Source organism: Choloepus didactylus, chromosome 1, assembly GCF_015220235.1.
Source record: "Choloepus didactylus isolate mChoDid1 chromosome 1, mChoDid1.pri, whole genome shotgun sequence".
Classification (NCBI taxonomy): Eukaryota; Metazoa; Chordata; class Mammalia; order Pilosa; family Megalonychidae; genus Choloepus; species Choloepus didactylus.
This window is the reverse complement of record NC_051307.1, coordinates 165,873,874-165,896,138: the sequence shown is the minus strand read 5'-3', so window position 1 is coordinate 165,896,138 and position 22,265 is coordinate 165,873,874. Positions and strand designations below refer to the sequence as shown.

General features: G+C 38.7%; 1 protein-coding gene and 1 pseudogene across 4 annotated transcripts in view; one reads left to right on the top strand and one right to left on the bottom strand.

The window, feature by feature from the left end:
• The window catches only part of ATP2C1 (ATPase secretory pathway Ca2+ transporting 1), a 184,806-nt gene that overhangs the window by 13,767 nt on the left and 148,774 nt on the right, over nt 1-22,265 (top strand). Inside the window, exons 1-2 of one of the 4 annotated variants that reach the window (XM_037844930.1) lie at nt 21,725-21,784; nt 21,953-22,041. The exons of 2 other annotated variants lie outside the window; for them this stretch is intronic. The gene's annotated coding sequence lies outside the window, so the exon portion shown is untranslated. Of the gene's footprint in view, nt 1-21,724; nt 21,785-21,829; nt 22,042-22,265 lie in introns of those variants that run through there. One more of the 4 variants, XM_037844929.1, reaches the window with a different exon arrangement.
• Nucleotides 13,089-22,094, bottom strand: LOC119541229 (annotated as a pseudogene).

Below are 22,265 nucleotides of genomic sequence, written 5' to 3'. Positions count from 1 at the left end.
CTAATTGGGCTAGGCCACACCTTGCCTAAAGTAATCTCATCAAAAGTTCCTCCTTATAATGGGTTCAAACCCACAGGAATAGATTAAATTTAAAAACATGTTTTTCTGGGGTACATACAGCTTCAAACCACACACCATGTATACAAAAAGGGTTTAACATCCAGAATTTAGAAAGAAATCCTTCAACTCAACAACAAAAAGACAAACAACCCAAGAAGACTTGAACCCAAAAGAGTTGAATAGCCATTTCTCCAAAGAAGATATACCAATGGACAAAAAGCATATGAAGTAAAGCTCAAAATCATTTCTAATTGATTTCCTTGATTTCCTAATTGATTCCTAATTGGTAATGTTGGAAAATAGCATCTCTAGTTGGTCCTTGCTCACTAAAAACCTCTTATATCTCCCAATCATTGTGGTAATCCTTCATGGATTTCCAAGGTACCACCATTAACTACTTCACATTAGTCAAGTTTTAATACTTGGAATTGGGGAGAGTTGCTCAGAATTTCCTGATCAAAATTTAGCTTCTGTTAGAAAACAGAAAAGCTACTGGTTTAGGTACCCACAGCTACTATTTCAAGCTCCTTTCTGGGTAAGGGTGAACACACATGTATTTTAGTTACCTACCAACACTGATATTAGGACAAGCATCTTTGAAAGGCAAAATGTTTATTAGGTGATAAATTTGTGTTTATTTGTGGTGAAAAGTGCTTACTGGGTCCTAAAAAGAACTGATTTCATTCTTGCTCCCAACTCCTTAAGTGGCCTTTCCAGTTTTAGTAAATGTGCTTACAGTTGCTCGGGCTAAAAACACCTAGAGTAAATAAATCTTGCCAACTTAAAAAAAAATAATTCCTAGGAAATCAATTAGGAATCTTCCTAATTACCAATTAGGAAAAGGCAAATCAAGACCACAATGAGATACCATTTCACACCCACCAAAATATCTGCTATTAATAGAGAAACTAGAAAATTACAAGTGTTGGAGAGAATGTGGAGAAATAGGAACACTCATTCACTGCTGGTGGGAATATATATATATATAAAATAGTGTACCCACTGTGGAAGACTCAACTATCCTATTCTATATTCCCAAAAGAATTGAAAGCAGGGACTCTAATACATATTTGCACACTGAAGTTCCTAGTGATATTATTCACAGTTGCCAAAAAATGGAAGCAACCCAAGTGTCCATCAACCAATAAAGAGGTAAACAAAATGTGGTGTATACACACAATGGAATATTATTCAGATATAAAAAGGAATGAAGGTCTTATACATGTGACAACATGGATGAATCTTGAGATATCATGTTGAATGAAATAAACCAAATACAAAAGGACAAATATTGTATGATCTCACTGATATGAACTAATGAGAATAAGCAGACTTATAGAGCCAGAATTTAAAGTATAGGTTACCAGGGAACAGGATGGATGTAGGGAATAAGGAGTTAAGACTTAACATGTTCACAGTTTCCATTGGGATAACATAAAAGATTTGGTGATGGATGGTGCTGATGGTAGCACAACACTGTAATTATAATTAACATCATTGAATTATATATTTGAATGTGGTTAAAAGAGGAAATTTTAGGTTCTATATATGTTGCTAGAATAAAAATTTAAAAAAAAATTCCATGGAACTGCAAAACTCAAACAGTGAACCCTAAGATAAACCATGGACTCTAATGAAGGTACAATTATAAAAATGTGCTTTTGTCTAGTGTAACAAATGTACCATACCAATGCAAAGTGTTAATAATAGGGCGGTGTTTTAGTTTCTTTGGCTGCTCAAGCACATACCGTGAAATGGGTCATGTTAAATGATAGGGATTTATTTGCTCAAGGTTTTGAAGCTAAAATGAAGTCTATATCAGGGTGTCATCAAGGCGATGCTTTCTTCCCAAACACTGTGGTGTTCTGGGGCTGGCTGCTGGTGATCCTTGGTCCTTAGCTCATCACATGACAAGACAGATGGTGGCATCGCCTGGCCCTTCCCTTCTTTTCCAGTTCTGTTGATTTCAGCTTTTGGCTGTTTCCTCTGTGGCTTTCTCTCTGTCTGTCTGAATTTTACTCTGCTTATAAAGGATACCAGTACAGGATTGAGATCCATCTTGACTGAGGTGGGTCACACCTTAACTAAAGTCACCTCATCAAAAGGTCCTACTTACAATGAGTTCATACCCATAGGAGTGTAATAAATTTAAGAACATGCTTTTTCTGGAGGACATGCAGCTTCAAATGACCACATGTGGTATATGGGAACCCTGTACTTTTTGCATGATTTTTCTGTAAATCCACAACTTCCCTAATTAAAAACAAAAACAAAAACAAAATGTCATTTAATGCTACTAATAGTCTCTTCAAATGACATCTCAGAGGAAAACTGAAGACCCTATTTCCTTGTGCTTTGGGTAGAGAAAAAGCTTCAATCTTTCAGGAGAAGGAAGAAAAGATTACCCCTGTAGAATTTAAGACAAAGGGGAGAGATTCTACACCACTTTCATGAAGGAATTTGTGTAATTATATATAGGTAACATTAACACTTAAGTTGCTATGATAATACAAAGCTTAACCTTAATATTTCTGGCTATTAAAATTTGAACTATTTTATCACAGTAATTAGAACAGTCTGCTCTTTCTGAAGGAAAAATTATACAGGACCTGTGTATTTACCAAAAAAAAAAAAAAAAAAAAAAAAGCCATCCCCATTGTCCCCATAGCCTGTAGGATGCCAGCTGGGTTGCATGAAGATTAATGGTGTTTTAGTCATCAGCACCTACCCTCATGGACGTCCCTTCTCCCAAACCCTCCTTCCCTATCTAAGCAAATGGCACAACCAACATCCAGCCTCTCATTCAGTCAGAGACTTAGGAGTTATCTTTGGGATTTTCTGCTCCCTCAGTCACTGTCTAATCTATCACAATGTCCTTTCAATTTTTTCCCTAAATATCCCTCCAATCAATCAGTCTACTTTTATCTCTCTTGCCACAATGGCTATGCTAGCCTAAGAGTTCACCATCACTTCTTGCCTGAAGTACTGTAATAGCCTCACTGGTCTCCCTGGATCCACTTCTGCCCTGTCCAATCAATTCTTTACACCCAGAGAGTTCTTCTAAAGACAAAAACCTGACCACACAGTCCCCCAGCCCCTTGCTTAAAATCTTTCATTGGCTTCCAGTTGCTTTTAGGGTAAAGTTGAAGATCACCAACAGGGAGGTCTTGTGTGGTCCAGCCTTCATTGTCTCTTTAGATGGATACTTACTTTGTCTGCTTTGCTCTCTCCATCCCAGCCACAGTACTCTTTATTTCACTTCACCCTTTTTCCATCACACTTCCTGATCACAGCCTCTGTTCCTATTGTCCCCTTACCACCACCCTAGTTAATATATCTACTCTTCCTAAGGATGTTAATTCAATGTCAACAACTTAGGGCAGCCTTTTATGAATTTCCTCCCTTTGTCCATTTTCCCATTATATGCTCTGAAGGCACCTTGTAACTCTCCTTTGCTATATTTATCCCAGCAACAATTTTCTGTATATTAGTGGGGCTCTTTGAGTCCCAATATGTCCCACATGACAACCAATGTGCCTGTCAGGTGGTAGACACTGAATATAAATTTGTGAAATGAGTGAATGGGGGGTAAGGAATGTTATCCTGAGATAGAAGTAGCAAAAAAATCCTGGACATTAGGCTCTGTGAGGAAGGGACTTAAGGTGGGATTGTTTTTGTGTATGTGTGTGATTTTTTTTTTTCCTTGTAAGAACCACAAAGGCTGATTCATAGAGAAAAGATGGGGATGCTTTTGGGAGGTTCTAGAGGAAGTAACCATGACTAATGGGTGCAATTGCAGGGAGAATGAGAGCTAAAGGAATGGACCCCCTTTTGCAGAGGGCGTGTGTGTGTGTGTGTGTATCTGTGTGTGTGTGTGTGTGTGTGTGTGTGTGTGTTATCTGTGTGTGTGTGTGTGTGTGTGTGTGTGTGTGAGACTCCTCCTCTGGGGATTAGATGGTTTCTGCATCATAAAAGAGAAGACTGAATGACTTACCAGGCTGTTTCCAGTCCTGAGATTCTAGTTCAGTGGACAAAAATAGAGAAGATGGACAGATACGTTAGGGAAAAAAAGAGAGGGCCCAAGAGGACTAGTAGAATTCATTTGTTTTATTTGTTTAATGGTAAATATACCACAGTCTGAGCATGCTGCTCTGGAGTCTGGTATCAAAGAAGACAGAATCACATGTCTTTGGAGATTCAGGAAGCATGTAATCCTCTGGCAATATCCAGCAAACTCCTCACATGAAAAAATTACACACCAGTGACTAGCATTTCTGAGCCTGATGGACCACTGAACTATTTCTACCCCTAGTTTTATAGGTTTTAGAACCCCTTCCAGAATAAGGATGGATAACTCAATGTACTTAGTCACTGATGCTGAGAAAATTCAGGTTATTTTGTGGCATTATAACCACTGTGGGTTTTTTTCCCCCCTCAATATCAAGCCTCTTTTACCTTCAACCATTTTTCACACAATTAATGCTGCGAACCGGCTACTCATTAGGATCCCTTCTGAAAGTGTTTCATCTTCTTGTCTGCATCGTTACAGCTGTGAGGTGTCAGACATGTGTGGGAGATGCCTGGACCCTGGGTTAACTTCTGAGCTATCTGTAATCCTCTCATCTGCTAAACTTCCCTCACCTAGTCTGCTCCAGTACCTCTGAAACACAGGAGCTAGTAAATGGATGAATACTAAAACTGTTGCTTTGTCTTTGAAATAAGCACATTTACTCAATGCAAATCTGTGTGTGAACTATGATGTAGCTTTTTACCAAGATGCCTCAATTTTATATTCCATTCCACTTCTTAATTCGACTGTAACATTTTATTTGCTAACTTTGGTTCAGATACAAAAGGACATATTTTCACATATTGTATGGACGGTTCATGCCTCAATAAGAAAAGAAGTGAAACTCCCACATATACTGTACTGTTCATAATTTGCTGGAATTATTTCTTTCCTGCTTATCCTAAAGGCAGAATATTAGTAGGGCTATTTCAGGAAATACAGTTTGGATTATGCATTCAAAACTAAAGAAGATTTAATGTTTATTTTATGCCTTATATGTGTCATGTATTTTGTAAGGTATTTTACTTATGTTGTCATTTAATCCTTATAATAACCTTACAAAGTACCCATTTTATGAATGAGAGAACTGAGGTTCAAAGAAGTGAGAAAATTTGGTATACAGCTCATAATTGATGGCAGTAAGATTTTAGCTCAAAGTTTGTCTGTGACTCCAAAGGTTGATTCATTCCATCCTACTAAGCCACCTCCCAAGAGTAATGTCCTTCTCTCTCTTTCCTTCCCTCCTTCTATTTTTTGTTTTTTCCTTCTGCCTTTCCTTGATACTATATTTCCTTTCATTTACTGAGAATGAAGAGATTAAAAAATAAAACCATCATAATTATTGTGGCAGTTATGACATGTTAAGTCTTTTTAGAAAAAAAAGAATATAGGCAGAGATTTTGGTTTTTGAGAGGTTTGAGGATTTTTCAATTTGGGGAATTTCCTTTAAGAAAAAGAATGCAAAATTGTGAATAATAAATTAGATATGAAAGTGATTGTTTATTTAGAGTGGAAAAAGAAATCACAACAAATAAGAAATCTGAGTGAAAAATACTGCAACCTTCACAAAATCCAGAAAAATAACAATGATTTTACGAATTAACTGACAGGCCCTAAAATGTTTTATTCCCGCATTTTTGGCTGCAGAGTCTTTAATCACCTTTTCACATGATAATGGTTTTTTCTAATATGTTCTAAAGAGATAATAGAAAGATAATGCATACTTTCCTCTAGCATGGTTAATTTATTTATTTGAGTCTAGGAAGCTTTATGGACTAGTTTCTGGCTCTGTTTCTCCTCTACTACCCACATATTTCAGGTGCTGGGCAATATGGGGCACATTTATATGAATATTTCAGGTTCTGTGACTTAGTACAGTGGTAGGAAGAATATTCCTGGATGTAATTTCTCCACCAGTATAGCTAACAATACTTAACCATACATAGAAGTGACTGCAAGCCATATACACATACCCCACTAAATCCAAACGAAATAGAATGTGTACGTTTTTTGAGCCAGATCCAAAATATGCCCACTCCCACTCCAAAGCTACCTGATAGGAGGGGAAGTGTGAATGAGGGAAAGTCAGCAAAAAGTGTGCTCTAAAACCAATTGCAGTTAAAATATCTTTTGCAAATTTTGCCAAAACTTGAGACCATAAGAACATTCCTAGAGTTTTTCCCAGGACTTTGAAATGGGCCTCTGCAAGTGAGGGCCCTAAAGCTGAAGCTTCATTGGTTTCTAAGAAAACCCAACTCTGGAGGAATGGTATAACAACAACAACAACAACAACAACAAAAGGTATTATACTATAATATGCAACAGTCTGCAATAGGATGGCTTCAAAAGATACTGTCTTATGAGATCCTTTTCTGAGCAGCTTTGGCTCCCAAACCATTGAACAAGTAAAGGATGCTCTCTCATTGTGTTTTGTTCTATAGTAAATGGTCCTGTGGAGATGGAGATGTTCTGATACTGCTAAATCTCAAAGCTCACTCACTCCATCCTCCATTCATATTTGGAAAAGACTAGTTATTTGCAAAGGGATTATTTGCAAATATGTATAGTTCTCAATACTCCTATATTGGTCTAATTAACATTAAACACACCATTTACTATCCTTCCAAGCAGGCCAGTTAATGTACACAGAAAGAGAACATACAGAGCATGTTATTGCTGTTAAAGGCTAGACAGTAGAAACATTATAACAGCACTAAACAAAGTCTTTAAGAATTCATTAAGATGTAGTCAAGCCTTTTGCTAACTCATCTCTTATTTGCATTTATAACATAATTACTGTAACTTGTCTACTACTCTGGGAAAAAACACTATGCTGAATTTTTGGATTTCTTTGCTGAATATTGCTCACTGGGAATGTATCAAATGTTCCACTTTCTCATGCATATCCTTCTTTAGTAGAAACTCTTGCTGAGTTTTTCTTTGTTTTATCTATGAATACTGCCCTTAAATGTTAACCATCCTTATAATTATGTCCTGTACCATTAACCCAATTACAATATTTACCACTGAACTAGACCATGGCCTATAAGCACATCTCAAAATAAATAAAGCAAATTATAGAAGTATTTTAGCTTTATATAATGAGTTTACAATCAAATTGCTTAAAGAGATTGAATAGAACAAACAGTATAAAGTCTTACTTCAATAATGTTAAAAGACTACCCTTTTGTCCTGTCCAATTTCTGAATAAAGCACTTAAAAATTTTTTAGCCTCTGAAATGTTATACAGGACTTTTTTTTTTTTTTTTTTTTTTTTTTTTTTAAGGGTGCAACAATTTCTATGAAGAATACTCTGTTTCAAGAGAATAGCATGTTCTATTTACTGTGTGAAATCCCCCCACCCCCTTCTTTCATCTATCTGGCGCTGCTATAGCCTGATACACCTGGTCAAAGAAGCTTTGTTTCAAAGGTCCTGACCTGGAATAAAAGAACAAAGTCTAACTTCATAGCTGGGAATACAACTGTAGCTGCACCACCACTGCATTGCCCTCTAACTTTTGTTCTTATCTGTACCAAACTGTGGCTATGCTAATGTTGATGCAGAGAGTTGTTTAAGAGCAAAATATGGTCTCTTTATGATCATAATGCTCTTTCCCCTGGTTTTTTAAAATAATAGTTTTAGACTCAGAGAAGTTCAAGGCGCTATACGATTTAAGAGGCTTAAATTAGCTTGGAGGAGGCTTAAAATACTGATACATGCTCTCACTCTGTAATTTAGAATTGCTGACTATTGGTATGATCAAAATATTTTTAGTTGAAGGTTTTATGCTTCTTGTAAATCAGTTCTCAAGCTTTAGCAAACATTAGAGTCACTAGCTACAACTCAGATTGCTGGGCCCCACCCCCTGAGTTGCTAATTCACTAGGTAGGGTTGGGGCCCCAAAATCTGCATTTCTAAAAAGTTCCCAGGTGAAAGGAACCACACTTTGAAAGCACTGATGTAGTTTTGCATTAAATGTGATGGTGCGTATTTTCAAAATCAAAGCGGACAGTGGTTGCCAAACCTTCCCAGGAATAACGCTATGCCATTTAGAAGATGAAAAGTCATTGTTGAAGCCAGGGGAATAGTGATGATGACTTTACAGCTTTACAGATTCCTAATTGACCACTTGTAACCACTGTTCCCCATGCCTGGCATTATATTATGTTTAATAATGTAAGAAATCAGTAAGCAATATCTTTGCTGTAAGAATTTAACCCAAAATATGTTTTTATCTCTTTAATTCCTTATTTATAACCATTTACTGATTAAACTGAAAGAGCAACTGAGAACTTTAATTGTGGATTTAAATTGTGGAATATAAAAAAGGTGTAATAGTTGTCATGTCCTCCATACCATCTAAAATCATTATGAAAGCTTAACATTAAAAATGAAATCTCTCAATTTTTCCCTTGCCCCTACTTTGGTTTAGTATGCAAATATAATTATAAAGACTCAAACAAAGAAAATTTTAACCACTTGGAAAGATAAAATCAGTTTTCCTAATTCTGTTTAGTGGTTTTTAGATCCTAGGATATATGTTTAATAGGTATTTTGTCAATTTTTCGAATAGAGCATGTTAATGAACATATCTCAATTACTTATTGAATAATCTAAGATACCTGTCTGTGATTATTTACTCATAAGAAATTTATGCATAAGATTATACTCCTATTTTAGCAGTACTTTTCAACTCTAAGATAAACCCAAGAGATTCTAGAAATGCTTCTGCTTGGACCATGATTTCCCTAGTGATGGTATCTGAAGATTAAATAAGAACAAGTGAATAGATGTAGACAGTGACCAAGGATGTTTTAAAATCAATTCCTTATTAATCAATACATTCTTGAATGTCATCAAATGAGCTATGACAGATACCCTAGGCTCAGGAATTAGTCTCTATCAAAGGAGGAGGGACCATCAAGTTGAAAGAGTCACGAATTTAACAAAACAAAATGATAAACAACAAAATGTAATTCAATAATCAGGGTGCCTTCCTACATATTCTCTAACGGAGCATTGTGGAAGCATTAAGGAATCTGAAGCCAAGATAGATATTTGACTCCATGCTTTGGCATTGAATAGTAAGAAATTCTTGTGCAAGGACTTTCACCTCTCTGTGTCTCAGCTTTGTCAGTTATAAAAAGCAATTAGTGGGGGAAAAAAAAAGCAATTAGTGAGACTTAGTCTGCTTACCTCATAGGGTTGTTGTGAGAATTAAATTTAATTATGTACATGGAAGCGCTATGTCAACAACAACAACAAAAAAACCTGAACAAATGTGTAACTTCTGTGGCTGTTCAGTGAAAACTGATTCTCATTCCACTAAAATTAATTTCAATTCTTTAATCAAATCTGTATGTTGGCAACTTTACCTGTCCAAGCACTTTTCCAGGGTAAACTGAACAATTTGATCATTTAAACTAGGGAAGAATACATGTAGGCTTAAAAAAAAAAAGCCATGGTTTTTTAATTGCTCTAAATCAGAAAATGGAAACAAGTTTATGTGCATACCCCAAAATAATAAATATCTTTGCCAAGTTTATGAAAGAAATGACCATGCCAAGAGAGATAGAAACAATTTCATTTTAGCGGTTTCATAGTAGAACCTATGAACAAGTAGTTAGTAGTTAATTAGAATTAAAAGAAAAGAAAAATTCTGGGACCAGAGCACACAACTACATAAAAAGGGAAAAATTATAAAATTTCACTATTTTTCAAGAATGAAATGCAGTTATATAATTTAAAAATACTCTAGATACCAGGTATGGTGTTTGGGCCCAGGCTGAGTTCATGAAGAGCACAAACTGGTGCTGCCAAGAGACTGAAAAACATGCCATGCACAGAAGCAGACATAGACTTTTTGGGACTTATGAACAGAAGAGAGTCTTCAGTGGCAGCTGGTCCAGAGGGGTTGTGCTCTGCAAAAGCATAGGAGTGCAGGGGCCAATATGTAAATGATTTTAGAACAAAGACATTCCATAGAGTATGAGGACATTGGGCCTCTAGTATAATCATTAAAGAAGCTTAAGACCTGATGTTTTACTAAGACTAATGTTGAAGATTGAGATACAGTCAGTGCTGTTTTACATCCATGATTACATTCTTCTCCCTCTGGGAGGACTGTTGAGTTTCTCAACCTCTGTCCTGGTTAAAGCAGTTTTGTTACATGCTGGGGGTGGGGGTGGTGGGTGGTGGTGGTGTTCATTCCTGTTTAGGAGGGGGCCCAGGCCCTGGGCTGCCACATTTGGTAATGGGAAAAATTTGTCAGCAGAACTTGTGAAGTCAATAGCTAAAGTTTTTACATTATATTCTAATATGGCAATCACTTAACTTAAAAGCAGACACAATCCCTTGTTCAGTCTTTTTTATTTACATCTTATTCTGTAAATTCCTACTGATTACTATAGCTTTTAGCATGTTAAATAATAGATTTAACATTTTATAATTTGAATATATCATATTGTACTGAATTCTTTTAACTCTTACAGGAGTAGCCAAAGCATCAAGCAAGTAACAAACACTAACCCATTTATCTAAAATAAATTATTTTTTCTCATTTAATACTCTATCAGTTAGGATGCTTCTAGCTGCAAGTAACAGAAAATGCAACTTGTTTATTATCTCATATTAAAGGAACTACAGTGGTAGGGCAGCCACAGGATTAGTGGATTTATTAGCTTAATTATACATTAGTGGACTTGGATTCTTCCCATCACAACTTTGCCATCCTAGATGTTGGCTTTTCCCTGGAGACATGGGGAGAGATGGCTAACACGATGCAGCAGCACTTTCAGCCAGGGTTGTTAAATCACTGATTGCTGGGTTCTACTCCGAGAATTTCTGATTTAGTTGGTCTGGATAGGGACTGGGAATTTGTATTTCTCTTAGGTTCCCAGATGATACTAATGCTGCTGGTCCTGGTGCCACACTCTGAGAAACACCGAGACTAATGATTCTGGAGGGGAATGGATGCTTGAGGATCACTCATTACGTTCATCACAAGATGGACATTTTCATTTGGAATATAACAGAGAGTTCCCTTTACTCTCCTCATAGGGCCTGAAGCTATTTCTAGTTTGTCAGCCTTCCTGTTAGCTATTCTAGGCTGGGATATGCTCATTTGTAATACCAATATTCCTAGTGTTTGATGTAGCAGCTTCTTAGAAAATGATTTTGCATTTGGCTGTTTGAATTGGGGGTTGGTTGGACCAGTTCAAGCCCCAAATTTGCACTTCAGCTTGTTTGTTTCTGGCCTGTAGAAAGCTTTTTTCTTTGTTTTCCAGATTCCCATTTTTCTAATCCCCCCAAATATAGGATATTTGGCAATATTAAGTTATTATTAATATCTTCTGATACAGGCTATACAAGCATTGCTTAGTATACTAAGAAAGTAAAAATAAAGTTGCCTGAAGGCACACTGTGAATGCCTCTAATTTTCCACCAGATCTTTATTTATAGTGATGAATTTTCTAACTCAAAGTTTTAACAGTTTGCTTATGTTGCAAAAACTCCTTCCTGCCAAATTGTAATTTCCTTTTCTCAATCATCTATCTTGCCAACCCTCTTGCCAAGTTATAGTTTTTTTTCTCCATCATCTATCTTGCAAACTGTCTTTTTGGTATTGGTTAGTATGCTAAATAGGAGTAACGACCTGTTTGCATTATTGTCCAGGGTTAAGCTTCAGGATCCTTTATAAAGCCTTGGGCTATTTCTGCAGTGTGTGTTCTCTCTCTAGTTTATTATCTTAATGGCATTTTTGTGCCCTTTTTTCCTCATTTATTCTCACCATGGGAAGCATAGTGGTGAAAGATGATTTCTGTAGGGTGTCTGGAAGGACATGGGACAAATTCAGGCAAAGATGCAAGCTTTGCAAAAGCTATTTGACCTCTATAAAACGGTGGGGTAGATATCTTTTTAAGTGCAAAATGTGCCATTTTTGAGGTTCAAGGAAATTAAGTCTTCCCAAAGCGCTTTCACGCTTTTGTGTGCAGCAGGGTAAAGAGAGCTTGAAACATTTTCTTCTGATGTGAATTTGAGAAAGCTGAGGAAGGAGGTCTAGGCTATTACTGCAAACACAGCAGGGAGCCTGCAGAGTATGATATGGAATCTGTCCCACGGTTTCAACTATTTATGGCAACTAACCCATCAGCAAAGCTTTTAAAGTTGGTAGAAGATACTGGCCAGTGGCAATTTAATTTACTTAGGTATTCTAAGCCTGTTGTTGATACGTAGCCTACTAGCTGTCTTGCCCAAGAATTAAGAGTAGATTCTTAGATCCCTAAGGTAATGGCTGAAAACTGTTGTGCAAATTAGAGCAGTTTTGGCTTTGTCAGGCATTGATATGCAAGCAGTCAAAATCTAAAGCACGGGCTCAGTTGAAATTGTCTAAGTGCATGAAAGTAGCCACCTCAAAATTGTTATCTTTAAATTTCAAACGGTTACCTGGACTCAAAATCTGGGTGTGCAATTTCATCTGCTATGGGCAGTGCTCTATATTTAACACTTCTCTCAATGATTAGTACTTATTTCTTTTCAGATCAAGTTGTCCTAGCTAACCCCTTTGTGGTTTCCGAGATGTAGGTTTATTTATTTTTAACAATGTTTTTTGTAGGTTTATTTTGTGTGTGTGTTGTGTATTCTAGTATGCTTAACATTTATTCTAGCTATATTTCCATTTCTTGCCCATTAAAACAAAACCAGCCAAACAGAAAAACAATAGAGTTTTTACATTTTGATGTTTTTCTTTTTCTTTCTTTTTTTTTCTTTCACTGTGGCTTCTGCATTTCAAATCAGCACTTGTGGGTTTTTTGAATAGTATTCACCTGGTATGAAAAATGAAAAGTTTTCCTAAGAAACCACAAAAGATTGTTCATCTTTTTCCTTTCCTTTTTTTTTTTTTCTTGTCAACTTTTTGCAGCACTCAAATCAGTTTAAGCCCTTGCAAAAAGATGGTGGTTAGGACACCAATGATGCTGTAGATGATGTGACACTGGTTGAATTTGTGCTGACATTTGTGTAACTTCCCTCGCTGTTTGTGTTTGATTCATTTGGGGACACGGCTTGAATTGGCTCAAAGAACTGCTGTGGCTGCACAGCAGTGTGGCCGTGGCCCTGGTTCTGGTGTGTATGTAAAGTTAAGGCTGGTGGAATAAATGATTCCTTCATTACAGACCAAAGTTACTGGAACTTGGACTGGCTGCTGGACCCATCTCCAACCTTCTCGGAATGCAGAAATGTCTGGGACAACACATAGCATACTCTCTTCACATCTGTACATAGTTTCAGCTTCTACATCCCTAAAACACACTCATAAATTTGAAATGAAATTCTGTCCTGTAAGTTCAAGCATTGCTCCAATCCAAATGCCACTCAACTGAAGATAGGCATAGGTGTGACAGGGGAAGGACAGGACCCATTCCCTCGTAGGATGTATACTCTGCCTTATCTGTCCTAATGATTGTCCGGAAAGCGCCATCATTTATCATCTCTTTATTTGGTTCTTTTGGGCATGGAGTGGCCTGAAACTGCATTATTCTTTCTTGAGAAAGGTACAAATACATTCTTTCCATATCCTTAAGGTAAAATGCACATTTATGGAGTTGTGTCACAGGATCATCTGCATCTAGTAATGAGGTCTGCTTATTAAATTTCCTAATTATCAATCTCGGGAGTGCCATGCTGAACACACAAGTTTGACTTTTTGTCCATAATGGATATAACCATCATGTACTGTGAATTCTTCTCCTTCTGATTCATCATCATCCAAAAGATGGATGTAAAATGCTCCCCACTGCTGTGAACTGGCGTGGAAATTACTTCCTTCTATGTGCAAGTATCTGGTACTAACTGTCTGGGATTTATGTCAATTCAACAGAGCCACTTTTGTTCCTGATGCAATGCACAAGTCAGCATTTGTGAATGACTGCTTCTTTTTGGAAGGTTTGGAGATGACTTTTATCCTCTTGCTGAGGAACACACCAATGTCATCACTGTTACCACAGAAAAGCTTTATAGACGACATGAAATGCTTTCTCTTGCCTGAATCAAATATGTACAATGTTTTGGCTGTGCAATAGTTCTTTCCTTCTAAGTTCAGCTGCTGCATTTCTTGGTCACTGTTCTGGTTTGCTAATGCTGCTGGAATGCAAAACACCAGAAATGGATTGGCTTTTATAAAAGTGGGTTTATTTGGTTACACAGAGTCCAGGGCCATAAAGTGTCCATGGTAATGCATCAACAATCAGGTACCTTCACTGGAGGATGGCCAGTGGCATCCAGAAAACCTCTGTTAGCTGGGAAGGCATGTGGCTGGCATCTGCTCTGGAGTTCTAGTTTCAAAAAGGCTTTCTCCCAGGACGTTTCTCCCTAGGCTTCAGCTCCTCAAAAATGTCACTCTTAGTTGCTCTTGGGGAGTTTGTCCTCTCTTAGCTTCTCCGGAGCAAAAGTCTGCTTTCAAGGCCATATCCAAAATGTCTCTGTAAGCTGAAACTCCTCTCTCAGCTCCTGTGTGTTCTTCAAAGTGTCCCTCTTGGCTGTAGCAAGCTTGCTTCTTCTGTCTGAGCTTATATAGTGCTCTAGTAAACTAATCAAGGCCCATGCTGAATGGGTGGCGCTACACCTCCATGGAAATTATTCAATCAGAGTTATCACCCACAGATGGGTGGGATGCATCTCCATGGAAACAACCTAATTCAAATGTTCCAACTTAATCAACGCTAATATGTCTGCCCTCACAAGACTGTATCAAAGAACATGGCTTTTTCTGGGGGACATAATATATACAAACCAGTATAGTCACTATTTCCTATTCCAATAAATGCACATCATTGAGATTCTTGTTCAGAACAACCATTGCTTTACATTTATTCTTTTTTTTTTCTTCCATCCACTGCCCATAAGATACACACAAAGAGAAAGGCAAAAAAAAAAAAAATAAATAAATAAATAAACACGCACCTTTTTTCATTTCCATATGACTTCTGTACAACTTTTGCATGAAGAATAAGTACTGTTTGATCCCCTCGCCCTTTTAAATAATTTCACATAGCTTCCTTAGTGAGTTGTTTAGGTGGCGGCCGCTCACCAAGTTTCCTTTTAATCCACACCATAGTACTTCAAGAACATGTTACGGTAAGAGGCGTTCCAGATGCCATCGGCCTTTTGAGGCGTTCCAGATGCCATCGGCCTTTCTTCAGTGAAGGTATCCTCTTGTTGATGCTTTAGTTTGTACACTTTTTTGGCCTTAGAACTGTAAATTTGCAACCTAATAAACCCCTTTTATAAAAGCCAATCCATTTCTGGTATTTTGCATTTTGGCAGCTTTAGCAAACTGGAACAGAGTAATATCCACTAGAGTAACCTGGAAACACTGGATATAGGCAATTGCCCACAAATCCAACAATTTGATTGAGTCATAAAAATCACATAGGAATGCGCCATTGTAAAAAGACACCAGTGTTTGATAGTGTTAGTTTCTTGGACTAAACTATAGCAGGGATACAAAACAAGGATAAGTTAGAAATATATGTTGAGAGGAGTCTAATAATTTTATATAGTAATTTATCTATTTTTCTACAAGTGAAGATGTTCCACTCTTTAGGGAATATATACATGTATAAAGTTTTGTATGTACTTAACAGTACTCAAACAAAAAATAAATGCTCTAATATTTATCCTATCTTATCTGTTCTCCTGAGGATGTATTTTAAATCTTCTAGGCATTCACATTGATGTTTGCCTGCTGGAAGTTTGTCAGCTTCCTCTCCTTTTTTGAGGTCTTTGGAGTTTGTTTTTTGTTATTTGTTCTGTGGAGGAGTCTAGGAGAGAAAGACTGGTTAGAGGGTGCTATTTTTACTCTAGCAGGATGTATCCATGGTTTCACTCCCATAAATTCGACAGTGAGTGATTAATAAAACTTCATAGGGGTCTTCCCACTTTGGTTCCAGAGGGTCTACTGGATGTCGATTTTTTCCATTTCTTTAAAAGAAACTTATCCTCAGGCTTAAAGTGATGTAAGGGAACATTGTAGGAAAATAGAGCCAACTTGAGGCATAGCAATGAATTGCCTCTAATGTAGCTCTTAGAGACTGAATGCATCTCTTAGTTTCTAATTCTTGGACTTGTTCAGTTCAGGTATATAGAAGTTGTAGGCTTACAGAAAAACCATGTAAAGAATACTGTGTTCCCATATACCCCCTATTGTTGACACCTTTGCATTAGTAGGGTACCTGTTATAATTGATGTAAGAATATTAAAATTGTACTATTGAGCAGAGGTCCTGGAAGAGCACAGCAGGGAAGGGGGAACCATTCGGAAATCCCAGGGAACCTACACCAATACCAAGGACTTTTGGGTCAGCGGCAGAGAACAGCCTTAAATCTCTGGGAACACCTGGGAGATTTGATTATTAAAGCTGCCCTTCCTCCCTAACCGCTTATATGCACGCCCCTCATTTGGGGTGGACGGTGCCGACAGCACACCCAAATTAAGTGCACGGAGTGGACCCCACGGGGGTCAGATCCCCACACACCACAAAGGCAGGGTTGGGGAGAGCTGACTTGAGGGGAATCGGTGACTCATGGACGCCAACTGCTGGTTGGTTGGAGAGAGTGTATGCCACCAAGCTGCAATCCTGACAAATTAAAGATCAAGTAAAGCAAATGCCAAGAGGCCAAAAACAACAGAAAATTTTAAAGCATATGATAAAACCAGACGATATGGAGAACCCAAACCTAAACACCCAAATCAAAAGATCAGAAGACACATAGTACTTGGCGCAATTAATCCAAGAACTACAGACAGGCAATGAGAGCATGGCACAGGATATAAAGGACATGAAGAAGAGCATGGCACAGGATATAAAAGACATAAAGAAGATCCTAGAAGACCATAAAAAAGATATTGCAAGAGTAAATATAAAAATAGAAGATCTTATGGAAATTAAAGAAACTGTAGGCCAAATTAAAAAGACTCTGGATACTCATAATACAAGATTAGAGGAAGGTGAACAACAACTCAGCCTCCTTGAGGACCACAGAACAGAAAATGAAAGAACAAAAGAAAGGATGGGGAAAAAAATTGAAAAAATTGAAATGGATCTCAGGGATATGATAGATAAAATAAAATGTCCAAATTTAAGACTCATTGGTGTCCCAGAAGGAGAAGAGGAGGGTAAAGGTCTAGAAAGAGTATTCAAAGAAATTGTTGGGGAAAACTTCCCAAACCTTCTACACAATATAAATACACAAAGCATAAATGCCCAGGGAACTCCAAATAGAATAAATCCAAATAAACCCACTCCGAGACATATTCTGATCAGACTGTCAAATACTGAAGAGAAGGAGCAAGTTCTGAAAGCAGCAAGAGAAAAGCAATTCACCACATACAAAGGAAACAACATAAGACTAAGTAGTGACTACTCAGCGGCCACCATGGAGGCGAGGAGGCAGTGGTATGACATACTGAAAATTCTGAGAGAGAAAAATTTCCAACCAAGAATACTTTATCCAGCAAAACTCTCCTTCAAATTTGAGGGAGAGCTTAAAGTTTTCACAGACAAACAAATGCTGAGAGATTTTGCTAATAAAAGACCTGCCCTACTTCAGATATTAAAGGGAGCCGTACTGACAGAGAAACAAAGAAAGGAGAGATATAGAGAATTTTAACAGACATATATAGAATATAACATCCCAGGTCACTGGGACACACATTCTTCTCTAGTGATTGCAGATCTTTCTCCAGAATGGACCGTATGCTGGGACATAAAAACAAGCCTCAATAAAAAAAAAAAAATGAATTTGTTCAAAGCACACTCTCTGACCACAGTGGAATACAAATAGAAGTCAATAAACATCAGAGACTTGGAGAATTCACAAACACCTGGAGGATAAAAATGAGGAGGAGATGAAAACATTCCCAGATAATCAAAAGCTGAGGGACTTCATCATCAGTAATCAGCCGTATAAGAAATGCTAAAGGGAATTGAGCAGGCTGAAAGGAAGGGACACTAAACAATTGACTGAAACCACATGAAGAAATAAAGATTTCCAGTAAAGATCACATGGTAAATATAAATACCAATACTACTGTATTTTTGATTTATAACTCCACTATTTACTTCCTACAGGATCTAAAATAAATAAACTGTAATGATAAATCAGTGGTTTTGGACTCAATGTAAAATATGTAATTTTTGACAACCACATAAAGGTGGGGGAATGATGGAGTATAGGAACATAGTTTATGTGTCCTATTGAAGTTAAGTTGGTATCAAAGAAAAACAAGATTGTTATAGATTTATGATGTTAAATTTAAGCCCCACGGTAAACACAAAGGAAGTATCAGAGAATATGACCATAGAGATGAAAAGTAGAGTAGGGGTTCTGAGAAGTGGGGGAAAGGGCAATGGGGAGTTAAGAAATGAGTGTAGGGTTTCTGTTTGGGGTGAAGGGAAACTTCTAGAAATGGATGGTGGGAAGGTGATAGCATTGCAACATTCTAAATGTGATTAATCCCACTAATGGAATGCTGGGGAGGGGGTAGAATGGGAAGATTTAGGCTATATATATATGTTTCCACAATTGAAAAAAAAAAAAAGACAGTCTAAATAGATGACAATTAAATGCCAAGGATGATCCTGCATGGGATCTGAGGATGGAGGAGAGGCTCAAAAGGGATGGGACAGAAGGAAAAAAAAAAAAAAAAGGAAATACAGAATGTAAGCTTTATATCAATGTTGAATTTCTTGAACTTCTTAGCTGCGCTTAATGAGATCGCATATTGTCCATGGGAAAGGTATATGTGAATTATACTGTTTGTTCAAACATATGTGCAGCTTGCTCTCATATGTTCAGAGGACAGAGCAATAGATGATAGATGATAGATAGGTAGGGAGGGAGGGAGGGAGGGAGAGAGGGAGGGAAAGAAAGAAACGGTGGTGTGACAGGATGTTAAAGATGGATCGTGGTATCGGGGGAGGGGTGTCGGGGTATGATGGAGTTCTATGTATGGGGTTTGTACTGTTTTTGCAACTGTTCCTGTAAGATTGAATTCATCTCAAAAGAAAATTTATTAAATTAAAAAAAAATTGTACTATTAACTATAGTCCATAGTGTACATTAGGTGTATTTTTCCCCACATTATTAACACCTTGTATTAGTGTGATACATTTGTCATAATTCATGAAAGAACATTTTTATACTTGTATTATAGTCCATCGTTTACAATAGGTCTGTGTTATACAGTCCTATGTTTTATCTTTTAAATTTTATTCTAGTAACATACATACAACCTAAAAGTTTCCCTTTTAACCACATTCACATATATAATTAATTCGGTGATATTAATTAATTCATAATATTGTGCTACCATTACCAACCTCCATTTCCAAAACTTTACAATCAACATAAATAGAAATTTATTTTGGGAATGCTGGGAGAAGAAAGGGTTTCTGAATCTTGTGGTTCAAGCACACCCCATTGCTCTGGCTTGAATAGTGTTAATAGATTCTATCTTTCATATACATAATAAATGCTATTGCTCATATACATAGGAAGTCAAAAGTGGTTCTACTGACATTAACCAACAAGTTAACCAGCTTGGCCTGGGATGTGTTCAGGCACAGAACTGAGGATCACTCTGTAGAGAAAGCTGATGAGACTCAGCAAGTGGTGAAACCAGCTCTATGCTTTAAGGTTCTTTGTGCTTCCAAGCCTAGGAATTTGTGAGATGACTGACAGTGGATTAAGATTTAAGGATGTAACAATCCCTCTGGGAAAAGCTGGTTCTATCCAGTTTCTTTTTTGGCTAGTAATAGGAGCTATGACATAATTTAGGCAACCAAAAAAGTAAAATTTCAGTGAAAACTACGTTAGGTACAAGCCATGGAACTATAAATTTGGGGGGAAGTTAATTATGAATTCAGTATTAATGCTGGGATATTGCAATGCACAATAGATAATTCTAAAAAAAGTTCTCAGATACAATATTTGAGCTAATTAAAGCAATCCAAGTTAATTCTGCACAGCGAAATTACCCTCTCTTTTGTAAAACCCTATGTTAATATCAAATGTTGTTCATCTGCTGTACATTTCCTACCTTAGATGATTTTTTTTTTAGACGTTCTTACGTTTCCAATATGCTGTGAGGTCATGGACCAATAAGTATAGTAATTAATAATCGTTACAAATGGACTATACATTGCTGAAGAGTTAGCACATTAATTGTTGTAGAAATCATAAGCATATAATGCCATTGTCCAGACAAAAATTACTAAGCATGCAAGCCAAAGGTGGGTCAAAGACAGTAACTCCAACTAGAAATCTACTCATCTTGATTTTTATGGTTTCATCTTTGTAATTTAAAAGTGACCTCTCTGAATAAAATCTAGGTATTTCTTAAAAGAAAGGTATATCTAAAATGCTGTCTAGGATTTTTGATCCTAGACTAGTTCCATTTATTAGGAACCAAATACAGGAAAAACACTCAACGTGGCCATTTGTATATTTTGATGTTGAACTTGTGGTTAGAGATATGCTACAGAACTTGAGATCAGGGGTAACTTTTTAATGGATTTAAGTGTTGATTGAGAAAAATACCTCTAGCATATAAAGGAGTTCTTTTCTTTTGAACTGCCTAGAGCTCTCTGAAGAGGCACACGAGGCCGGCAGGTGTAGCCCTGCCCTCTAGTGGATGTAGGTGCAAGAGACTCCGGGTCAGTGACCCTCCAATGTCTGGCTTACAAAGGTTTATTAAAATCAATCATTCATCAAAGAACACTTATTAGGGGTCTAGGTGAGGTGCTAAGCAAGTGAAAGTTTCATGTGACAAAAGGCATAACGACCGAAGGTAATGCCCGTTCAGCTTCGATCTCTAAATATTTGGTTTCTAGTTGCTGTTCCAGTCTTTCTCCATTTCTATACACTTGAAATCAATGAAAAAGGTCAAGAGCCCCCCCCCCCCCACCGAGCCCTTTGAGGCCGATTCTTGCCTTCTCATTACACACGGACACTGAAGCAGACCCCTTTGGGGAACAGAATTTTGGAAAGTCGCCCCGTGATGAGCTGCTTCTGCAGGAACAGCGGAGTAGCCAGAAGAAGGATTTGCAAGTGAGGGTGCGCGGGCCGGGAGGCTGTTCGCGGTCTCTTAGTCCCCGGTAGGAACACGGGCGATCTCCGCACTTGCCTCCTCCCTCGGTGGCCTCTGCGTCGCCTACCGAATTGTGACGGTCGCCCCAATGGGAGGGGCTCCCTGTTGCCTTTGTTGAGGGCGCTCAAAAGCCTAGGGGACAGCGGCCATGCCAGTGCCTGCCCGCTTGACCCAAGCTCGAGGCCGCCTTATGGGAACGTGTGGCCGGCCAGGAGGGCAGGAGGATCTCGAACCCCGGCGCTCAGTGGCTGTTTAGGAACCGGCAGATCCCGTCCCGGGGATCGGCGAGGAGCCGCCCGCAGGCCAGTGCTGGGCTGGAATGGGTCTCCGACTCCGCGAACCCTCCTACCCTGCTGCTCCACATCCAACCAGCGCCCACTCAGGACCAGCAGCCAGGCCCACCTTTCACTTCCGCTGTCCCCGCCCACGCGTGAGCGTGCGCGTGCGCATGCGCCTCTCGGAGCGGAAGTAGTAGCGACAAAGCTTGGTCGGCGGCGAGACCCGGAGTGAGGGACGCGTAGGGGGTGGCCGGGGGTGGCCGGAGGCGGGGAGGGACGGAACGTAGGAGGTAGAGGTGGGAGCAGAGGAGCGCTGTAGCGCTAAGCCGGTTGTGCTGAGCGTGACGGGCCCCCTCACCTCCTTTTCTTTTCCCTCCCGGCTCGCTGTTTCCTCAGTCCGCGAGCAGGTGCCCTCCTTGCGCTACCACTCCGCGAGCCGCGCCTGTTCGCCAGAGTTGCGCGGGGCGTCCCCGCAAGCCCGGCGGGTGAGTCCCCGCAGCCGGGAGGAGGGGGCATGGGATTACTTCTTGCCTCCCATTTCCAGAAACTTCCAGGCCCTGAGGGAAGAGGCTGTCCATGAATGTCGTGGCTGGGAGGAGGGTGTCTCCGGCGTGAACTCAGGGCGCCGGGGAAGGCCGAGGGAGCGAGTGCAAGATTTGGTGGTGGTGGTGGTGGGGGTGTCTCCCTTCTCGTCCTCCCGTTCGTCAGT